The sequence below is a fragment of the Fopius arisanus genome, unplaced genomic scaffold (assembly GCF_000806365.1).
Source record: "Fopius arisanus strain USDA-PBARC FA_bdor unplaced genomic scaffold, ASM80636v1 scaffold00011, whole genome shotgun sequence".
In the NCBI taxonomy this organism is placed as follows: domain Eukaryota; kingdom Metazoa; phylum Arthropoda; class Insecta; order Hymenoptera; family Braconidae; genus Fopius; species Fopius arisanus.
In genome coordinates, this window is record NW_011887750.1 from 406,204 (window position 1) to 417,275 (window position 11,072).

Consider the following 11,072-nt stretch of genomic DNA (forward strand, 5'->3'; position numbering starts at 1 on the left):
CTTCGTGTTAGCAATAATTCACGTCTTCCTCGGGTTGCCCACACATTTTGCCAAGACCTCCCTCGTCCTCAGACACTTCACCCACTCCTCTGCTTTATTCCTTCATTCTTCCACGAGTGTTTATTGTCCCTCTGTATTTTTACTTCCCCTCGGCGTGTCTCACGTTTTCTTCCACCCAATATCTTACCACCTCATTCCCGCCTCATTCCTCTTGGTCCATTCGCCATATTCTCGCCCACAGCATTCGCTGTTTATCCCTCTTTTCCTCTCGTCCTCGCGAGTGTATCTCGTATCCGAGAGGGCCGCCCCGATTTCCAGGAAGAGGTCTCCACTGGCAGAAAACCCGACGTCATACGATTAGATTAGGAAAATCAATTCGCAAGTGAAGAGCTATCCTCCACAAGCTTTTGGTCATTTTATTTTCTCGACATTTTTTTTTACTGGGATTTAAGTGTTTCCCTTCCTCCCCCTCCCCCTCCTTTTCTTCGCCAAAGAAGAGGAATTGAATTCCTCAAGATTTTCCATCGGAAATTGAATATTCTCAACTGTGGGAATCATTCGGATTCGTCGGGGATGAAAAGTATGGATGAGAATTTTACGACTTCTTGAAATATAAATTGTGATTTTTCGGACATTTTTCTCTCCTCTCCTTTACGAGATCGTCCGGTTGGAATTTTTTTAATTTTTGAATTTTCAACATTTTCTTGCTCCCCCCGCCTCTAGCTAAAATTTCTCTAATAATTCGCAGCCTTCCTTGGTTCCTGTAATGATTCCCAAATTCGCGCGATTTAGGGAATTTTTGACAATTTTCAAATTAAAAAAATTTTTGCTACGACGTCGTGGTACCCTTACGACCATTCAAGATATTTCGATATATTTCGAGATCGATTTCGTATCTCCTGTTTTACATTTTAATTATTTTCTTATGTAATATGGTAATATACTATTCTCTATGTGTTCTCTCTACAAAATCGTGACGCAGGGATAACTGAGAATATTGAAAATTTATTTAAATAGCGGTGGAAAATCGGCGCTGTGAGAATCAGTTACGTGATATTTATTAGACTGTTGACATTACCAACTGCTTGGACTTTTTAACAGATCTCTAATGAGCTTAGAGGCGGGGTGCGTTAATGAGGTAGGCGGGGGCACCCGGCACGCGACTTCCGTTTCTGCACGCGATCACAACCCCTCGATCTCATCAGTGAATTTGAGTTATTGTCTAACGTAATATTTTTCCTACGCCATTTTGCCATTCTATCTTGAGGTAAATATCGGATTATGAAAATCGCGGATAATCACTTTCGTATTTTAGATAACGCACGGTTAAACCTTTCGGGAGAACCGTTTTGCGCTGTTGCAATTAATTATCCGGAAAATGAGAATAAATCTGAAAAATAAAACTGTCAAATTCTATTTTATTTCTGTTTATTCACGCGTGAAGCTGTACCTTAAAACATAGAAATGCAAATTCTGAAAGATGTAAGCGAATTGACTGCTAGGTTTTTATATTTTATTGTGTACTTTCTACCTTCTTGGTCTATATTCAATTTCATTTTTGGCCGTTCATGCTTTAGTCTTAATAACCATCAATACTGAATTATTTTAAATAATTTATATCGGAGAACTATTTAACCGAATATAAAATTCATCTAGAAATTCGTTAAAAAAATTCTAGTTCGCGAACTAAATGAAATTTGACTTCAGTAAAATTCTTAAAAGATCTCAAAAATTGCTGTATTAAATAATATTGGTTTTATCATTCTGTGCGGAGATGTTTTTCATTTAGAGACATGAGATAGCAGCGTTTTTCACTTAGGAGTTGGAGGATTTTAGGCTATGAAGACGCGTTCTCCTCTTTTTGGCCCATTTTTCTTGAGAGTACCTGAATACCTGGGAGCTGCACCCTGATGGAGTCACCTATCGGCGCCACGCCTATCGCAGTTAATACCGGGAGAGACTAGAGTCTCTGCAACCGATCGTATATTTATCTAATGCTCTGTCCATTTTTCTATAATGAAACTCACGACTAGAAAGAAAGTGATGTAGGAATTTTCTAGGGGACTCGGAAGAAGACAGCATTTCCCAGATTGATTGTCATTTTTCTCCTCAGTCCGTACAATACAATTTTTCTTTCGTTTTCAGTTTCATAATAATCTACGATACGAATATGTGTGAAATTAATCGGCGGGTGATAGAAACATTCGATTTAAGGTTGTTGTCGCGTAGAATTTTTTTTCGACAGTTTTCGTTAAAAATTTTATGGTGAATAGTTTGAAAAATTAGCAACAAAATGAGCCTTTTCCGTTTGCAATTGACCGTTTTGAATTTGAGATATAAATTTTTGAAATTCGAGTGATTTAACACGTGTTTAAATGGAGTTTTGCCGATTAGAATTTTTTAAAAATCAACGGCTCGACAGTTTCAGAAATAAAAAAAAACGTGGAATATACATCGTGGGAGGAAATACAGAAAAAAAAATCAAATCGATTGACCGTTTGGTTTACGGAAGATAATTATCGGAAATTCATAAATTTATATAATTGAAAATAGTTAATATGGAAAATATATAGTTATGCTTTAGCTATCCATGCACAATGCAATCAATCAAGTGAGACTATATACCGCTAAAAGATTGTGTTCTAAACTGGCCCGTTTTACAGCGGATAAACTTTTTACAGAGACTGTCGCGCGACAACAACCTTAAAAAAAAAATTACTTTTCTTTTTGGAAAATCCTAGATCAGTCCCTGAGGTTATGGCGAAAAATAAAAATGTGTATTTGAATTTTTCTTGGGTATGAGTGTTTCATGATGATTTACGAGGAGAAATATTGAGATTAATTGATGGTTGATAGAGTAATTGAATTTTGGTAGAAAATTTATAGGGACTTCTCCCGAGAGGGAAAAGTATATTCTCATCTTATTTCCGGGGGTCAAATACGAACTTTCCAGTGGTCGTGTAAAAAAATAATAAACACCGAAACATGGCACCGAAATATCAACCCATAAACCGCCATGATCGATCTTCAGCCGTCATGCTCCTGCTACCGACCCCCTTTGACTCCTGGTGTTTCATTAGTCGCCAATCCAGTCCCGGGAGTCGGCGGAGTCTCGCAATAACAAACGATCCGTGATCGAAAAAAAGAGCCCCAGCATTGAATAAATAAAATGACGAAGGATATGCACTTTTCCTGGAAGCAGTTATCAGGTTGTCAGGGCAGATAATTTTCGTGGGTCTGGGGAGAATCCTACAACCTCTCAGGAGACCCCGGAATATTGCATTCCACTCAGTGGACTAATGGACGACGCACATAAGCGTTAGTACTCCTCTGCCTCGACATTTTGGGTTTCTCTTTTTTATGATACTCCTTTTTTTTCCTTCTGCTACCCCCTTCGCCGGAGGGGGAGGGCCTCGTTGTTACCTGGAGCCGTTTATTGGGCTGCCATGCAGGATTTTTTTATGCGACTTTGAAACGACGTCTGATAATGAAAGTGTTCCTCTACTCGCGGGAGCAAAAGTGGTTTAACAAAGAGGATCCAACATTAGTATTACCGGATTATTTATTGTTTGAATCGCTCGAAAATTTAACTCTCGACATAAGGTGATGCTTTTCTTTTCGATACCTCGATATAGAATTTATTCGATGGAGAAATCGCAGACATCGAGGAGACACGCATTTTGTTGGTAAATTGACGCGAATTCGGTGGTCGATATTTCAGACTTGGGGGTCTTGGTTCCGAGCGTCCAATTCTATGAGTCAAATAACTTTAAAAGGTCATTCCCTTATTTTTTCTAATGTCGTTGATGTTTGTAAAATCGATAATATTTTTCCGTGGACCCACGTCTCCATTACAATCTCGAAAATCTCTGAAGCCGACGAGAGATGATCCCGCGATGTTCCAGGAGATGTCAAAATGTCCCAATTTTCCTTTCGCCGTTTTCCTGACAATATTTAGACAACTCGAGATTTATGGCTTTCGAAATAAATTGAGGCTTTTGGCGTCATGCTTTTTTTATGATTGTTACTGTAAATTCCGTTTGGAACTACGCAAGTTTGGAAAAACCAAGGATTTTCGGTGTCTAATGACACGGGAAGACTTCCGATTCCCAGATGCGTATCTCGGGCACGGGGTCCTACCTGTCTAAGTTTCCGGACTACTGGGGGGCCATATTTTCCAGGGGCACCGGGGCCCCGTCAATGTTCCCCACAGATGACGTTCATTTCGGAGGGGACAGTCCATTAGTTTTAATGCATTGAGGATAGACTGGAAAATCTAACATTTCCTCTTTTTCAAGTGTCTCGTAATTTCCAGTTTTTGTGTCAATTAAACGATCGTAAAATTGCCCTGCAGAAGTGACAGTTGACAGAATTGTCGTCGGTTGCCAATTATTTTCACATTGACAAGAATAAATGATTTCATCTCAATTGACTTTCCATTTAAATTGAGTTCGACTGCAAGTCTTCAATGAAAATGAATAAACACTCGTGTGAATGAGTAAAACCTCAGAATTAATCAAGTGCTAGTTACGGGCTTCAATAATTAACATTTTTACGACTCATTACAGTTTTTTATTACGTATTATTTATTAAAAAAAAATTATTGCCATAAGTTTCTCAGAAATTTCTCTCTGTTGAGGTATCGAATGTGTGAGATGTGCGGTTTTATATTTTTATCTGAGATTTGTGGTATAAATCGTGAGTCTCTTTCAACATTAAACATCTCCATTTAATGAAGTACAAATTATGAAAGATCCCGTATACCCAAAAAGTACCCGTTTGACTTCTAGTGCCATTAGCCTCACGCATCGATATTGCCGCGTTAATCGCCGGTGGGTGTGGAGTAACTATTTTTCGATTGCGTATAAATTATTACCCCCCAAGACAAACTGCTCTAAGCTACTTATTTATGTCTCCAACGCACGCACATCCAACAAAACAGCGCAACTATAACGGATTCTCTCAAACCATGTCGAAAATTTTTTCTTACTTCTCCAAGGGGAATTGAAAAAAAAATTGTTTGCTTTAAAAATAAATCATTTCTCGTCGTCAAATACATCCAAGGGCAGATAGGGGGGCCGAGTCACTGGTGCAATCAGTTGGTAATTAACGAACGAGATTAATTGCAAGGTATCATACGCTCTGATGAGATACCACAATTACAGAGTTACGGTCAATGTTACTCTGGGTATTTTACATTGGAAATTGGACAATGGAACATTTTGTCGTTATTTTCAATTACTCTCGTGCCTCTGGGAGATTAGAACAATCATTATTACCAGAGGTAATTGGAAAAACCGATTAAAAATGGGGAATTCATGAATTCATAATATTTCATTTGGTTGTGTTAAATCTGTTTTTTAAATAAATTTCAATAAATTGATTAAAAAGCCAAATTTTAATCTACAGAACTAATTTTTAGTGCTGTATATTTAAATGTTTATTTTCATGAGGAAAATGCCAAATTAAATATAATTGAATTTGTGATAGCTTGAGAATTACCGGAATATTCAAAAAATTAAATGATTCGTTAATGATAATTCTACAGAAATGACATGTCACATGTTTCGTCATTCAAAATGTAAAATTCAATTTTCCAATGTGTGATTAATTTCTTCTTTCCATTGAAGGTAAAAAACGTACACTTTCCCTTTCCTTCTAAATTTATCTGCAATGCCCCTAGCACTGCATTTTCCCCAAAGAAAATTCCCCTCTCGCCCCTAAAGAACCAAGGGGTTGAGCCACCCCGATTGCACCGTATTTATCGTCCCGATCTCGCCGGACATGCGAGTCGTCAGGTTCTCCCCGGCATTCGCCCGGTATTTTATGAAAATTAACCGACGAAAAAGGCGTGCCAATGGCACATACCTCTCCCCTCATACGATGATTCTCGCGGAGTGAGACAGAAATAGCAACAAACCACGAGAATGGAGAACACGGGGTGTAGGCGTGCAAGAGCTCCGCCTCTTTTGGCATTGGGGAAGAGGTGAATGAAGAAACGCCTGTATTTAATACCTCTCTGAGACAAACTTGGTGGGGAAAAACCGCGGACTTGCCCCTTCTCCACAGTGATTCCGTTTAAAATATTCACCACCACCAGATACTGCTCTGGCCTCTCCTTCTTCGTCTCCTTTCTTTCCGTTAAGGTGACTGTCCAGGGCAGTCAGAGAAGCGCAGTCAACGACTGCACTGCGTTCAGCCTCTCTCACGTATTCCAATTAACTAATTTTCCGAATAATTATTTATCATCAATTAACAGTCATTATTCTAATCGTGGGATAAATCAACGATAATCACCCGTCAGTTTTTATTTACTCTTCGAGGGAGAGTTATAAGTTGTTGTGGTGTGGAGACTTTGCGTTTTTGTTCCATCAGGACTTCAGTGTGTGGAGAAATTAAATGTAATTTTATTGTGATTTTCAAGTAAATAAACTGTGGTGATATCGAATTCAAGGCGTCCCCTTAAGGCAGTCAACTCGGAAACTCGATTAATCACGTCTAATTAATCACGCCCACGTTACTGGACCAGTGAATTAATTATTCAAATTAGAAAGGACGCGGTGGGACCATATTCAATTGCCACTGGAGAGGGTAAAGGATTGAATTGGCAACTGGTGGTGAGTTGGATGCTCCTTGCAGTGGTGATGACAGCATTGGATTAATTGAATGTGAGTAAATCGATTATTGAAAATGTTTATTATTTTCGTATCGGTAGTACGTGTTGGGAAGTAGTTTTACTCAGTAAATAGGGGACCGTCACTTAACTGTGAGTCAACTTTTTTTTTTTCAACGCCGGTTTATCACTAATGCCTGGACGTCTGGTGCTTGACACGGTGATAAGAGCGTTATCGCATTAATTACCGATAATTCCCATAGGGGTGATTTCTCCGTAAACTACTCTCTCTGCTGTTGAGAATTTATCCACATGGCTCACATCAATTTCATCTAATGACCGTTCGTGTTTTTGTTTTAATTTAAAGCAAAAAAAAAATATCTGTCACACGAGACGATTTTCGTACTGAATCAAAATCAAACCTTCAAGAAATTGCAAAGATTTCCAATTAGATTTTTATCGTTAGATCTGAATGTCGTTATTTTTCCCAATACATTAATTACCGATAATTCGGTAAATTTCACATTTGAAAAATTGGATAATTTCTACTGATGATCGTTGACTTTTTAAATTTAATTGCGAAAACCGATGAGGGGAACTTTAATATTTAATATTTTATTCAAACCGGATGCGTGTATTTTCCTTGCCCCCATGGTCGGCCATTTTGAACAGTAATACCCATCACGACCAATGGAGAAAACGTGTTTGTGAGCATATTTTTGCCAGTAAAAATGAGCATCATCAAAATATTATGAATTTTGCGTTGAAATACCAAAGACAAAAGCTATTTTATCCACTTATCTACGACAAAGGGAATGGAAATATCTGCAGGATTTTGCGTAGGCAAAGAATTTTTATCTATCGCACCATAAAGCAGCATGTCCCTCATACGTATATAACCCGAAGTAATGTTACCCGTAAGCAACAATGCTATCTATTTTGTGGCTCACTCGGCATGCTTTTTTTCTTTTTTACTATACCCTTATCGCTGGTGTGTTATACACCGGTTCATTCTTTTACCGATACATTTTAGCATAACGCTAGGTAAGTGACAAGTGTCATCGTATGCCAGCAAGGTCCTTCGATTCTTTAACAAAGTAAAATATTTTATTTTCACGGCTTTTTATTGTTCATAAAATGCACTTTATGCTTGGGTTTTCGAAGCGCGATGGGACATTTTACAGGCGGAAGTGAGAATGTAGATAATGAGAATCGTTGCTCTGATTAAATTATCAGTAGGAAAAAAATGGTATTTCAGAATGTGGAGCATAGTTGTGGGCTTTGAAATTCATTTGAAGGCTCTAATGAGTCGAATGGACTGAGAGAGAAATTCATTTTGTGTGATGATTAGGGAAGAGTCAGATAAAATAGACGTTTGGAGGTCAATAACGAAACAATTGGAGCAGTTGGAAAGAATTACATTGAGAAATACATGTACTGAAAGTTTTATTACGTAACAACCGAATTTTACTGAAGCGTATGTTTATAGTAAATTCATTTCACGAATGCTGTCATTTTATTGTCCGTTGAACTGCACCGATAATCGGACATTTTAAAAAAATGCAGTAATTTAGCAGTAATTTTGTTCTAATGTGTCTAAAATATACGTTTCAAGAAATATCCTCGGAATATTTGAGAATTAATTTCTCAGTGTGATTTCCTCGATCGTGGGGGAATGGATGGGGATTCCTACGTCGGAAACTACCAAAAATACCGTAGAATTAAAATAATAGTGATCGCTGCGGTTACATTAATTCGTGAATGGTGTCGTCTGTCCTTTTATTTAAAAGATTTCAGTGGTGGCAGGATAAAAATGTGAAGCCGTGGGCATATGGACATCTATCGGAGGTTGTTTCACGGCGGCGGCAGAGGCCTGTGAAAGCCACCTTGGCGGGTTTTTAGGCCTAATTAGTTGTCGCCCCGGCGTCACGTCTAGAGGCTCCAGGCGCCTCCATCCTCTCCACTGTTTTTCATCCTCCAAAACCCTTCCGCCCTGACTCCAGCTTGTTCTATGCCTCGTTTATGCCTCTCTGATCCCATCGGCTGTCCCCATGTAATGCCATCCCAACAGCTTTATAGTCCATTCCAAAGCGGAAATGATTCCTCTTTTTCTCCACTTTTTTTTTCTTTCGCCCATTCTAATTAATTACCTCATGATTGATGATCGGACATTTCAGAAAAATCTGTTGGCACGAATTTCAACGGATCGCTCAGTGAGTAATGCAACAACTGAACGGCGAATCTGTTCAATTTGTGTAATTACTCGGTTGGACGGTCGGTCTTACTCGGTGATATCCAAGTGCTTCTAGGGTTGAAATAATCGTCTGCATAACTCTTGGGATCAGACTTGGACTAGAGTAGACGATGGGGAGGGGAAACCGGATAATATCCAGATTGTATCTGGGACGAGTAACGTGGGCGCACCGGAGTGCATCACAGTTTATATATACACACCTCGAGAAGTTCGGTAAAACTTCGCCGGAAGTTTTCCTGTCGAGATGCATTATCAAAAATCAGTGGAAATCGCGCTTTCAGTATGTGTTGTATAGTTATTGCTCATAAATTAGAAATGCAGTTTTGAATGCATATAAAAAATGATATCAACATATATCATTATATCGGCTATGGTAATTATCTTTAATGAAGATAATGTAAAATTATTCAAGTATTTTCAAAGTAACAATTTTGGCTGCTTTTCACTGGATATTGATACAATAGATCGATATGTCATCATCTCCAGTTTTACCCTCGTGCGATGGAAATTCTAATTGGTTGAGAAGTTGTTGAAATTTATGAAATGTCGATTTATAGATTTATGCAGATTCGATGAAATTTATAGGTTCACTAGAGCCTCGGAGGAATTATAAACTTTTGAGCAGCGACTGGGGGAGAATCCTACGACTCACTTGAATTTTAAATTGATACATAAATATTCAGTACTCGATCACGGTGAATTCAACATTAATTCGGAATTTTAGAATATATCTACGTGAATTTTCCGGATTTATGGTCATTTTTACGCGGACATTTATTGTTCTCTGCAATTTTCTCAGAACATTTTTTAGGGAAATGCATTCTAAATTTGTGGCGGAATGTTTTGAGAAGTTTGCGCTAGGAAATTTTTGGAATGTTGAACGGAATGTTAATCGCAATATTTTGTTGGGTTACTGGGAAAAACATAAATTGCTCGCAGACAAATGGAACATTACAGTCATGGAGGCTATTAATATTCACAAAGTTGTCACATCATGTCAAGAAATTACAGAGGACTTTCATGTTCTTTTAGCGATTTAATATGAGTAGTCAGTGTTCCATGAAAATATTAGTACACTTCCTCAGAATTCAAACGAGATTTTTCAACGCAAAATTAAAATAGAAATAATAAGCAGCTACTGAGGTTTTTAATCATTTCCAGTAGAAATTATCAGCAATTAAATATTCTTTAAACATTCCTGGCGAAGATATTGGAGATTCTTCTCAAATAACAACGCCACTGGAAACCAAGTCAAGATTTTTATTGAAATTCCCAATTTTTCCTTGCGCATGTGAATTGCAGTTGAAAAATTCTCGCGAAATCCCAGCCATTACGAAAATTGAAGTTAATTAACAATTGAACATTGGAATGCCCGTGACACTGACGATTTCATAAATAATTTCCTTCGAAATTGAATTCCCAGTGGTCCCTCTGAATACGATTACCAAACGTCGAGGAAATAAAATCTTTTCACCACTGAATGTATCGTACTCGACCCCGATAATTCCCCCGAGACAAATTACTCGGTGATAGAAACCGAAAAACGTAGAAGAATCCCCAAAAATGGAGGATATAAAAAATGCGGTCGTAAAAAAAGAAGCAAAGGAGAGAGATGAGCCAAGGTACATCGGTGGTGAAAAGAAAATTAATGGTGGGTCGCGTGTCCGACGGGAAATAGCGGAGTGGTGACGCGATATTTCGATCTCCTCAACCGGCGGCTGAATTTCTCCCATCAGATCCTTCTCCCCGGTACAAAGTTCCAAAAACACGTCCCATGAGTTAAACCATGGCCATCACCCAAAATCAACCATCAACACCCGGCTTCCTTCTTCCTCTCCCTGTCATCCCCTGTCCGCCCCTTAATTCTTCATCTCACCCATCACCCAACAAATCCACCACGACATATAACGCCTACACGATTGATCCCTCCCGTTGTCCATCGATTGAGTTGCTTGCAGCGGTGAGATAACCATCAAGAGCCTCTCTCCACGTCAATTATTTTTATTTCCCCCTTTTTTTTTCACCAAAAAGTCAAAACACGGCTCTTCAAAAACCCGACTTTTAATGGATCCCCCAAAGACACCAAATTGATATTCAATTCTCCGGCTTTGAACAATAAATTACCGCCCGGACACATGGACCCAAAGTAATGTATTTTTTCCCCCTCCCCAAAAATGAGACGTCGCTATAAATAATGCCCCCTTG

At 38.6% G+C, this 11,072-nt stretch overlaps 1 protein-coding gene across 2 annotated transcripts in view; it reads left to right on the top strand.

Moving 5' to 3' along the window:
* Positions 1 to 6,158: 6,158 nt before the first annotated feature.
* LOC105262776 (GATA-binding factor A) overlaps positions 6,159 to 11,072 on the top strand; it is a 28,252-nt gene continuing 23,338 nt past the window's right edge. For both annotated transcript variants that reach the window (XM_011298548.1, XM_011298549.1), the window contains exon 1: positions 6,159 to 6,668. The gene's annotated coding sequence lies outside the window, so the exon portion shown is untranslated. The remainder of the gene's footprint in view (positions 6,669 to 11,072) is intronic.